The 12,250-nt window shown below is 44.8% G+C and overlaps 1 long non-coding RNA gene and 1 pseudogene across 3 annotated transcripts; both read left to right on the top strand.

The window, feature by feature from the left end:
* The first annotated feature begins 1,140 nt into the window (after positions 1-1,140).
* LOC146364303 (uncharacterized) lies at positions 1,141-4,011 on the top strand. 2 transcript variants are annotated; one of them, XR_014798954.1, is made up of 5 exons: positions 1,141-1,240; positions 1,397-1,467; positions 1,669-2,204; positions 2,672-3,412; positions 3,688-4,011. It is a non-coding gene; the product is annotated as an uncharacterized LOC146364303 (long non-coding RNA). The 2 variants fall into 2 exon arrangements; XR_014798953.1 differs by lacking the exon at positions 1,141-1,240 and having other exon boundaries at positions 1,312-1,467.
* Positions 4,012-4,892: 881 nt separating this feature from the next.
* Positions 4,893-6,356, top strand: LOC146364304 (uncharacterized; annotated as a pseudogene). Its single transcript, XR_014798831.1, has 2 exons — positions 4,893-5,296; positions 5,658-6,356. The product of XR_014798831.1 is annotated as an uncharacterized LOC146364304 (transcript).
* The last annotated feature ends 5,894 nt before the right edge of the window (positions 6,357-12,250 follow it).

Raw genomic sequence — 12,250 nt, forward strand, 5'->3', positions numbered from 1 at the left:
AAACAAAAGCCTGCCCAAACTTGAAATTACTGTTTAGAGACGTGATACAGATTAGTGATGTGTCGGTAGCGAAATGGCTCTTAGAGCCGGATCTTTGACGTGAACGACGCGAGCCGGCTCCTTATCGCGAGCCGTGGGGTTTTTCTCTCTCTCTCTCTCACACTTTTTTTCTGCTTCACTCTGCATGTGAGCCTTGTGCTTTGCGCTGGGCAGAGGGGGGAGGGGCGGTAGTTACACTCGCAGTAGCACATGAACAGAGCAGGAGGGAGAGAGAGAGAAAGAAAGCCAGGGACACAAAGTCACATTAGAAAGGTATAGTAATCATCCACAACAATTGTCAGTTGCGGATGATAAAGGATTCAGAAGGTTTATTCATGCAGGCCCATATGACAGAGAATGTGCATCTTCTTTTTGTTTTCATATTTTTTCATATTTATATTTTATTGTGTTGTGGTTTGCAGTGTTTTGTGTTGTTCCACTTTAAATTTGTTTAAAAGGAAAAAGCTGAAAATGTAAATAGTTAAAAGTTGAACTGTGACTAGTTGGTTTTTGTATTATATGATTTATTTATTACATTTTATGTGGAGTGAATAAATAAAAGTATATTTATGGTGGCCCCTAGAGACAAAGCAGCACGTACAAACTTCAAAAGACATAAAAACTCCAAAACACGTACAAAAGACAACAGAAGTGCTCCAGAATGCTAGGCACAGTGTTGTGCTTTTGTTACCTAGTGGCTACACAAGCCAGCAAGTACCAACGACCGGATTTGGTGTGTGGTAGTAACAAGTAAATGAACATTTTTTTAAATTATTTGAATATATATGAGTGCTTGTGTATAAATACACAAACAATACACATATGCTTTCAATTGTGTAATTTAAGTGATCTAGGTAGCTCTGTTTTGGAAATTCAGTTAACGCTAGAAATGTGTTTTGGAGTTTGTATGTTCTTTGTGTCTAGGGGCCACTGTATATATTTATATATAAACATATATAAATAAAACCACTTTTTTTTTACATTAGTAATTCCTTTTGTGCATAATTTTATATTATTGTTAATAATAAATTAATTAAAGCAACAAAACAACCTGAAGAGCCGGTTCGGAGCCGAAAGTGAGCCGAGCCGAAAGAGCCGGTTCTCTAAAAAGAGCCGGAAATCTTATCACTAATACAGATTAATGGTATTTGCTGTTAGCATGGAAAACGTTTTCCCAAACCTCCCTCGTGCTCCTCCGCAGGTACGTTAGCTCGCCTTTTATTCTGTTTCTCAGCGGAGGTGAGTGAGGAGATTTTGTTGTACAGAATAAGCTGATATGTACTGCTGGTTACAGCGCACTGTGAACTGTGTGGACACGTTTTGTTGGTCGCTGTTTTGATAACGTTTCTCTCCCCAGGGTCTCCCCACGCTGTCTCCAAGGCAACAGGGATGGAGCCAGACGCTCTTCGCTCTGTTTATTCGAAGATGGTAAGGGCGATCAGCTGTGTGAGGACAGCAGTAGCAACATAGGTAGACGGAGGCTGAGCGGGAAATGGTGGAATCTGTGCTCTGCTGCGTTACCTTGCTGAAGCAGATGCTTCTTGATGTCACTCTGTCTTTCTTTCTCTCTTTTAGTCTTTGCATTTTATGCTAATGTGACTCCATCCCTTTCTCTCCTCTGTGTTTCAGCCATTTCACAACAGAGCCTGTGCAAGTGAAACCCACCCACTCAATCTTTTGACAATCCCAGACAGGCACACAGCATCCGCAACAGGCACAACTCCATCCAGCAATATTATAACAATATTAATATATGTGTGGCAGCAGACATCCACCCCCACCCTCTTTTTTCCTCTCCTCAGGCCCAAGTCTGTCATTGTAGACTTAATAATCGATGTAGGCTTAATAGCGAGCCAGCTGGACGTCGATGCCCTTCAGGAGCACATAAGCATGGTGACCTACGGCAGCTTGAAGGGGGAGCAATGCCAGCGGTGCCTGACCCCCATGGACCCAGTTCTGCTGAAGCTCTTGCGACTTGCTCAGCTCACGGTGGAGTGGCTCCTCCATTGCCAGGACTGTCTCTCTCTCAATCTGTGTGCAGTGGAAGAGAGACTGAGTTTGAGCAACTGCTGGTTCAGCAGGAGGAGCAAGAGGAGAAGGTGAAGGCGCTGACCGCAGAGCTTGAGGAGTGAAAGAAGGATATTGAAAAGATCAGCATCCACAAGGTACCGTTGACAGGCAAAACGCTTGCACTTTGAGGGCTATTGGAGCTGTTTGAATTTATTATGTGTGGCAGCAGACATCCACCCCCACCCTCTTTTTTTCCTCTCCTCAGGCCCAAGTCTGTCATTGTTTCTCACCCTATTCACAGCTGTGGCTTTGTGAATTTCACAACAGGGTTTGGAGGGAAAAAAAGGAAAGCTTGTAGCATGGCCTGAGGAAATTTGCAGCTCTGAAAGCAGTTATGTCCTAACCACAGTCAAGTTCTACTAACCTTCGTTTTCATGCAGGAAAAATCAGATTTAAAGCTGCTGAGCAGATGGCGTCATTTATCGGCAATTAGTGTATTTATTTAATCTAAAAAGGAATGCAAACCCATCTGTATTCTATTCATCATATATGTTTGTCTTTGAATGCCGTCCCTGCGGGTTATTTATCACACAAGTAAAAAAAATCTTCCTGTCCTCTTCAGGTGAACAACTGGCTCTGGCCTGGCTAGGCTGTTCCCCAAGGCAACAGATATAGGCTGTGTCCCAATCCCTTCTGCACCGCATCATCTCCGGCGCTGCCAACAGATTTGGCGCAGGGTCCGCCAAGGAACGACAGGCGACAGGCGTGCTATGCGAACTGTGCCATGCGAACCGCCACCTGACCCCCGCCCTTGCATATCGGCCCGGCCAAAAGGTGTGGCTGGCTCCTAAAAACATCCCGCTGTGAGTGGCATCCCACAAATTGGCTCCGCACTTCGTATGAAATCGAGGCTGTCATCAATCCGGCAGCTGTTCGTCTTAAGCTTCCTGACTCCTGGTGCATACATCCCACGTTCCACGTCTCACAAGTCAAATCGGTTCGACACAGTCCTCTGTGTCCTCCTTCCGCACTCCCTCCTCTTGCCCGGCTCGTTGATGGTCATCCCGCCTATGCAGTCAGTCGGATTGTGGAGGCGTGTCGGCGCGGGCGGGTGTGGCAGTACCTGGTGGACTGGGAAGGGTATGGGTATGGCCCCGAGGACTGTCTGTGGGTTCCGCGGTCATTTATTCTTGACTCCTCTCTCGTCGCTAACTGATGAGAGGTGTCACTGTCACTTGTCCTTTCAGAGCTGAATTCCCACAATGAGCTGTAATCGGAGATCAGTAGTCTCAAATTGGAGATCAGCAGTCTCAAGGAACAGATTGTTCAGCAGCAGCAGGTGTTAGGAGACAAAATAGCTCAGGTAAGATCACAAAGCAACATCTGAACTCTGGTCAGAAAACATAAATCAAATAAAACTGAAAGCAGTGATGATTTGTAAATTATCGTTGGCCTTAGTTACTTTAAAAACAATAAAACTAATACAATATTTACTATTTGGAAAACTCTTAGTAAAGAAGAAAAAGGTTCTTTTTACTCTTTTTTTTTTTTTAGATAGTGTACATTTGGCTGGACGCTACTTGTGTTCACAGTTTTTTAGATGGTGTTGCTGATAGTGTTTTCTTCCCCTCCCGCTAGAAGGAAGGCGTGTTTTTGGAGAGAGGTGGAAGGAGATGGACCAAACTGATCTACAGGTCTACTTTGGGGTTCTTATCCTTGCTGGAGTTTTCAGGTCCAAAGGGAAATTCACAGAATCCCCTTGGGATGCAGAAACCGGCAGAGAACTTTTCCGTGCATCAATGACTCTGGAAAACTTCCACAAAATTTCCAGGATTAGATGTTTTGACAACTGAGACGACATACCAGCTACTGTATGTGTTCAACTTATGTTAAGTAAACTGTCCTGAATGAGTTATGTCTAATGAAGTTCAAATGAATAAAAATCAATAGTTGTGAAACATATTTCTTCATGTGTAAAGGTGTTGTGTCTTTCCACTCACTCTACTTGATTATAACTGGTTTTATGTTTTTATAACATTTTATAAAAAAAAAAAAGAGAAGTACATTCATAAATGTGATCTAACAAAGGTAGATCACATTGCTTGTATTAGCAATATGCAGCCGCTCCACTGCCTTTCTACATCACATCTGCTTTTGCTGGAACAGCTGCCTGTGTTTGAAGCATAAAATGGTCAATTCAGTAATAGCTGCCTGTATATAGGTTTACAGTAAGTTAACTTTTGGTCAGCAGTATGTACATTATAAATCACAAAAAAAATTCAATAAACCAGTAATAAATTAAACCACACGTCCAAAATAATAAGTAATCAACTCTTAAGCTGTGTTACAAAAAACAGAAAGGGCTATAAGGAGTCATTGTGTCCTAATCTGCCAACTGTGCTGCTCTTACAGAAATGATGTCACTTTTCTGTGGTTTGTTTGCATTAATTTTCTGTCAGACAATTTCAATTTGGACATATTCTTCCAGACTTTGTGGCACAAGTTAATCTGTATGTGGTAAACTCACATTACCCTTGAGTAACACTTGATCATCACTTCACCTCGTCAGTTGCCCTGTGTGAGCTTCACCCAAAATAAAGTCCAGCACAGAACCAGCACAAGCAGAAAGGAAGCAGTCTAATTTTTAAAAACAAACTTCATGAAATCTGCTAATTGTGTTTACTTGACTCGCTTTTCTTTTCATTCAGTGTTGCCAATCTGTCCTTGCTCCAGCAGCCTGCCCTCTAGAGCGATCAGACAGCCTAACTGTGTGTTCACACCGAACGCGATAGACGCGACCAAAAACGCGCCAGACGCCCCTAACTTGACGCGTGCAAATTCGCAACTTGACGCGTGTCCAACGCGAATTAATCGCGCGTCATGAACCAGAAATGTGGGAGGAATGTGGGAGGAAGTTATGCCAGACGATATCTTTGCAAGATGGCAGCTGTCGAGCTAGCACTTGAAGAGAGAATCTCCCTTCTATATTTACTGTGGAGAGCAGAGCAGCGGCGTAAAGGACGTCCTCGCCGTACCTGGGTCCATCAGGTCCTGCAGAGGCGTGAGCAGTTTGGTGAGTTTCACCATTTGCTCCAGGAGCTGCGTCTGGATGACGGCCGCTTTCAGCAGTACCACCATCTTTCAGTTGCTCAGTTTGAGGACCTGCTGTCCCACGTCGGTCCCAGCATCGCCCACCTACACACCAACTATAGGCGCTCAATCCTGAGTGCCTGTCCATCTGCCTGAGGTTAGTAAAAGTGTTTAATACGGTAGCCCTTTATTGATACCTGTGCTAATATATGCTAAACTATCCGTTTATACACTGATAACATGGATGTGGTATGCTATCAGTGAATGCCGTCAGTGTTTACTGATAGCAAACTGTGGTATGGAGACGACTGTTTATAATATTTCTAGTGATACTCAAAAGGTCTCATGTAATTCGATTTATGCTGTTATCAGTGTTTGCAATGATAGCATGGCTACAAAATGTTTTATATAAGATTTTTGTAATTTAAATCTGACATCACAAAAGTGTTTTGGAATTTGAATAATGTATTTTGTAACTGCAGTAACACATAATACTAATTTCAAACAATTTTGTCCAGGTTCCTTGCCACCAGGGACTTCTTTAGGACCATCGCGTTCAATTTTAGAGCTGGTGTGTCCACGGTGAGCCAGATCATCCCCCAGGTAGCGACAGCCATTTGGGACTGTCTAGTGGATGATTTCATGGCTGTGCCTTCAACTGGAGACTGGCGGTCCATCGCAGAGGGATTCCTGGGGCGCTGGAACTTCCCTCTCTACTGTGGAGCTCTGGATGGGAAGCACGTCCAGACGAAGGCACCCCCAACTCAGGATCCATGTTCCACAACTACAAGGGAACTTTTTCCATTGTTCTCCTTGTGGTTGTGGATGCAGGGTATCGCTTCTGCGTTATTGATGTTGGGGGGTATGGGAGGACCAGCGATGGTGGTATTCTGGCCAACTCCACCTTTGGTCAGGCTTTTCAGGCTAGGCCTCTCTATCTGCCTCCTGACAAGCCTCTACCTACAGTGGAGGTTGTATCGGCGCTCCATGGAGCTCCGTCCTGAAATTGCGGAGAAGTGTGTGAAGGCAACGTGTGTTCTCCACAATTTTCTGCGCTGTTTGGAGGAGAGAGGGACACCTGCTGTGACGGGTGTGGCACCTGCTGTGATGGAGCTGTTGCAAGGCCTGGGTTGTGTAGCAGCAAACAACTCCTCCAGAGAGGCTGTCCTAGTGAGGGAGAAATTCATGGCCCACTTCTCGGCGGAGGGAACAGTGTCTTGGCAGCCAAAAGAATAGCCTGTTTGAAGTCTGAGTGACTTCCCCACAACAGCTCTTTTAAGAGCCACCCACAAACCTCTAAAGAGTGTTCCTGCCTTTTTAAAATTTTCTTAATAAATGGAGCTCTACTCCAAAATAAACTGACCTCTCTTTATTCTCTTCAATAATTGGTCTTCACTATGTTCCTATATAAAGTGGGATGCAAAAGTTTGGGCAACCTTATTAATAGTCATTATTTTCCTGTATAAATCACTGTTACAATAAAAAATGTCAGTTACATATATCATATAGGAGACACACACATTGATATACACTAAATATTTATTTCATTTCTTTTTTTGTGGTGCTTAAATTTATGCACCTGCTTGATTTTGTTTAAACAATTATTGCACACTTTCTGTAAATCCCATAAACTTCATTTCACTTCTCAAGTATCACTGTGTGTGTCTCCTACATGATATATTTAACTTACTTTTTTTATTGTAACAATCAACGATTCATAGAGGAAAATAATGACTATTAACAAGGTTGCCCAAACTTTTGCACTCCACTGTATTAGTATATTTTGTCATTAGTATAATATTACATAAATAAATTCTACATGTGTCAAGTCGGGTGCATTTGCTGTGGAGTAGAACTGAGACAGTCTCATGGAAAAAAAATTTAAATTCACTAACAAAAACATTAAACATAAATATATAAAATATAGCTATTTACAGAGAGACAGGAATAAAAAGGACCCAGCTTGGAGTGGAAGAGCATCAGGGAGAAGGAGGAGAAAAATAAGAACATTGTTTCTGCCCTGGAGAGCCTGCTGCCTCATCAGAAAACTACTGATTGCTTGGGTCCAATGTTTCCAAATTTAACACAGCTGTGCTGTTTTCAAAAACTAATTTATAAATTTGAAATTTAACGAATTTTCGCATCTGAGGTGGCATGCTCTCCAGAGCAGGAACAAGGCCGAGGAGGAAATGCTCTGTTGGAGACTGGCGTGGCCTCTTCAGAGACTCCAGGATGGCCAGCTCCACCGCCGATGGACCGTCCTGGGACCCGTCCTGGGGCCCGTCCCTCATCCGCCTCAGAGCTGTCCCCCTCTGTGGGCCTGTAAAACACAGCATAAAACAACACAAAGTAATGAGAAGGCTGCTGCTAGATTTTCATTTTCAACGTTGAAAAAAAAACAGGATATAAACAGATTGGTTGTAGATATTTAGTAAAGGTAATCACAAGGGAATCCAAGCGAGTAAAAAGCTATCAGAGCTTGCTGTACATGCCTGTGGGTGCAGCAGCAGGAGTGGAGGGACCAGGGACTGGAGAGGCAGGAGAAGCAACAGGGGATGGCTCTGCAGCAGAATTAGTTTGTTCTGTCAAGACAATATTAAATGTTAACAGGTTGAAAACAATAGTCATAGAGAAATTATATACAGCGGTCCCTCATTTATTGCAGCAGGGGTTCTCAGAATAACTAGCCCCTCGCCACACACTTTATTCACTTTTTTACACAAACACATGAACAGTAGTTACAGTTCTCACAAGTTGATTCTCAAAAGTGCAAACCTTTGTAGATTTTTAAATGTAAAAGTATTATTATGCCGCGTTTTTTCTCCGTCTGCGCGCCACTTTTGTGCACCTTTTTCCCTCCCGGTGCAGGTGTGTATTTCCGAATGAGGGATGAACAGCGGGACCACTGTATACTGTTTATTAATAAACAAAATATATTCCTATATGACAACACGCATAAATTAACTGCCTACATTAATTCATTGTAAACATACATTCTGACTGGGACTCCCCTGCTGCCTCTTCGGGCTGTCCCTGGTCCTCGGGGGAGAAGTTCTCCACGGTCCGCACCATATTGCAACTTGTCTCCCGCGGGGTGAGGAAGGGGTCCAGAAACCCCATGACCGCGAAGAACTTCCATCTCCTCCCCGATCCTGCTGCAGACCCACTCCTCTTCTCCTTCTCCGTCCTCTTCTCCTTGGAGTATGTGTCCCTGAGGCTCTTCCACTTTGTCCTGCAGATGTCCTCTGAATAAACACATTATCATGTTAGCGGAAAGGTATTTGTTCATCAGGTGGAAAATAGCAGGACAGTAGGCGGGCTTGCTAGCTTTTGCGCGGCTTCATCGGGTCAGTCTGAAAATTCAAAAGAAGAATGAACTTGCCAGGTTGCCCGATCTCCTCACTTATGTGCCTCCAAGCTAGGTCCTTTTTATTCCTGTCTCGGTAGAAATAGCAGCTGGCATGGTACAGCTCTGGGTGGTTAGCCACCGCACTGATGAGCCTTTCCTCCATATTGAATGAAGAATGAAGAATGAAGGGCTTTGGCTGGACCTGCCCCTTTGACCTAGGGTCAGAGCCACGTCACCAGGCTCCTGATTGGTTGTCGCGGCGCGAATTGACGCTGGAGTTCCAACGAGCGGAACTCCAGCGGTAGATGCGATACGCGCGAATGCACAAAATGCAACACAAAAACTGACGTGCATATTTTTATTCGCGCGTCAAACGCGCCAGACGCGTCAGACGCGCTACTTTGACGCATTTTTGCGACGCAAATCTGCTTCTGAATTTTCGCGGGACCCGCAATCACGCCTCATCGCGCTTTTCCATTGACTTTGCAAGTAAACCTGACGCTCTGGTCGCGTCTATCGCGTTCGGTGTGAACACACCGTAAGATCCCTTAGCCAGAACGAAGGACCAAGGATTTTAAAGAATAAAGTTTTGCCTATGAACTAATGAACGGCTTTTGAATGAGCTATTATGAATTATATTTTAAGCAGAGTGCAGTGGAGAATCTTCTTCCGCTTCTATTAGAATGCCTGTCTTCTGCCCTCTAAAGTACGGAGGCCTATCTCCCCTCACCACACTCCCTGCCGGTGGCTGATGCCCTCAGACGTTGGTGTGTTGGTGGTCCTTGTCGTCTGGGGCTGGGCGCTCGTGCATGTACCGGCTCACTCCTGGTGGCCGATTGGCGGGGCCGGGCGCTTGTGGCCCGGCTGGGCTCCTTCCGGGGGGTGGGATGCCCTCGGGCCTCTGGCCTCTGGGCCTGAAGCTCGGTCCTCTCTGGCACAGCTGGCTGCCGGCAGAGCCCGCGGGCACGCCACTGCAACCCCCTCTGGCCTCTGCTCCGTAGCTGCGGGGTGACCTCTCCTTTGGGGCTCTACTCAGCTCTTCCCAGGAGGGTGGCACGGTTCCCCCCCCCTTTGGTGGTCCTCCTCGGGTCCTTGTACTCTGGGGCCTCTGGATATCTGGGGCCTGGATCTCCTCCATACCTGCTTCATACCCTGGTGGACGGGGCTATGGCTCCCCACACTCCCTAGCAGATCGTTACATGGAGAAACCTTTGGAATACAAGCATGCTGATCCACACAGGTATGCACACAAGTGTACACACGGGTGTTCACAGACGTGAACTACACCTTTCTTGGCTGCTGCCTCAAAGCACATTGTGCGCTGTCTATCTTGCGTGCTGCACAATATCGTTTATTATTTAGTATCTACTGTTATCTACTGCTAGCTAGTTTATTGTGATGGTGCTGTTTTTATTATGTTGCTCTTTGTTGTTTGCTTTCTCTTCTGTTTTTTTTTCTCCATACAGGTGATCCAGGTGTTTTGTTTGTTTGTTTGTTTGTTTTTTTCCTTTCTTCCCCCCCTTCTCACCGTCTCTTCTCCCCTTTGGTTTTCTTTCTCTCCCTCTCTTTCTTTCATTCTTTCTCCCTGTCCTAACCCCCAGTCATGTCTGTCCCGTTTGTAGCAACCGAAAATAAAATAAATTCATAATTATAATAAAGGTCAATCAAATGGACCAATATGGCAAGGCCATGATGATCCACTTGGTAAAATAAATCCGCTTGGCATCTTTCTTGGCCTTAAGACAACAATTCTGATGGCTAAAGATCCAAACGGGACACAAAAAAAAAAAAAAGAAAAAAAAAGAAAAAAAAAAAAAGAATGCCTGTCTTCTGAATGGGACTTTCCAGGTGAACAGGTTTGGAGGTACGTTTTCTGGCTCTGTCCAGGGTTGGATCACTCTTTTAGTTTCTGTCCCGCTATTTTCTCACTGATGAACAAATACCTTTCTGCTAACAAGATAATGTGTTTATTCAGAGGACATCTGCAGGACAAAGTGGAAGAGCCTCAGGGACACATACTCCAAGGAGAAGAGGACGGAGAAGGAGAAGAGGAGTGGGTCTGCAGCAGGATCTGGGAGGAGATGGAAGTTCTTCGTGGTCATGGGGTTTCTGGACCCCTTCCTCACCCGCGCATATGTATCGAACAATACAAAATTTTCAATTTATTTTATCAACTTTTCTTCTGAGGATGCTGTCTGTGTTGAGCGCTCAGTGGATCTGCACTCGACAGTGCAGCCTAGGCGGAGTAGTCAAACGCAGATTCACTGACCGCAGGGCAAGCTAGTGAGACAGAAGCTCAGCTCGTTGCAACATGGCAAATTGAACCTCCCCCACCCTCATTCAGATCTGGCGTTTTGAACTATTTTGGTTTCCATGTGAAGCATGACCCTGAAGGTAAGCGCGTCATGGACAAAAGTAAAACAGTATGTTGGATGTGCCACGCAATGCTCAATTACATTGGTGGGAACTAGTGCGTTAGCGCAGTTTGCTCGTTAACGTGTTGATGCCGTCCAGCCCCACGCACGGGGCGATCCGCGGTAGCTCGTTAACGGAGATTTGCGGTGTTGTGGCGTTAACGTCATTTCAACGAGATTAACGCTGACAGCACTAGTGGGAACGCAACGAATATGACTGCACATTTACTCCGACATCATCCTAGTGCAAAGACAAGTGGAAGCAGACAAAAACAACAAGCACGCATGCTACAAACTTTACCCGAGTCATTTAGACAGCTGTTAGCACATGATTCTCCTTATGGGGACCTGATATGTTTAATATGCTGCTGAGAATATAGCCCAGAAGAAGCGTATAGTATAGCTTTTATTTTGGAAAGAGCCATTTCTCTGTAATAAACTCTCTTTTCCAAAGATGAGTGATTTCTCGATCAGATAGATTTATTTTTTTTATTACTTTGTTGTTTCAGTAACATTAAATTTAAAAACTGTACTTTTGAGTTAAAATATATATTTATAACTTTAATAAATGACAAATTAAAAAGGCATGAACATTTTTTTTGTATCGAAAAAATATCGAACCGTGCCACCAACCTATCGAACCGAACCGTGAATTTTGTGTATCGTTGCACCCCTAATACATAACCTTAAGTTCTCTTTCATAGCATTTGTGTCTCACTATGGGAGAAATACTGTCTACCGGATTGCCAGACATACCTGTTAAGAATACAACTTCACAGGGGGGAAGCTCCCAACTGGGAAGAACCTGCATTGAGGACTGAATGCGCTAGGTTAGGTACTGTTACATCTAACCTGTAAAACCTAGCAAATGTGTGAGGTGAGGCCGAGCATGCAGCTGCACACACCTCCTGAATAGAAACTCCCCTAAAGAGAGCCTATGAGGTTGCCAGACCTCTAGTGTAATGCGCATGCAAGCCAGCAGGAGGCTGAAGGCCCCTGCTAGTATAGGCCAGGGCAATTGCTCCTACTATCTAATGGGAGAGGCGCTGTTTAGACACAGACTTTCCCATGTGTGGTTTAGCCCAGGACACGAACAGCTGGTCACTTTGTCTGACACTTTGGGTTCTGTCCATATAAATGAGCAGAGCACGGACTGGACACAAGGTATGCAGCCGCTGTTGCTCCTCTGAGGAGAAAGGCGGTGGGTAAAAGGCCGGCAGTTCTATAGGGGAACATGTGCTGACAACGTTTGGGATAAAGGCAGGGCTGAGCCGCATACTGACCCTCGTATTATCCGAGGAGGACTGAATACATGACTGATGCACTGAGAGAGCGTGGATCTCTCCTA

The sequence above is a fragment of the Perissodus microlepis genome, chromosome 20 (assembly GCF_051167445.1).
Source record: "Perissodus microlepis isolate ML-2025 ecotype Zambia chromosome 20, ASM5116744v1, whole genome shotgun sequence".
Taxonomy (NCBI): domain Eukaryota; kingdom Metazoa; phylum Chordata; class Actinopteri; order Cichliformes; family Cichlidae; genus Perissodus; species Perissodus microlepis.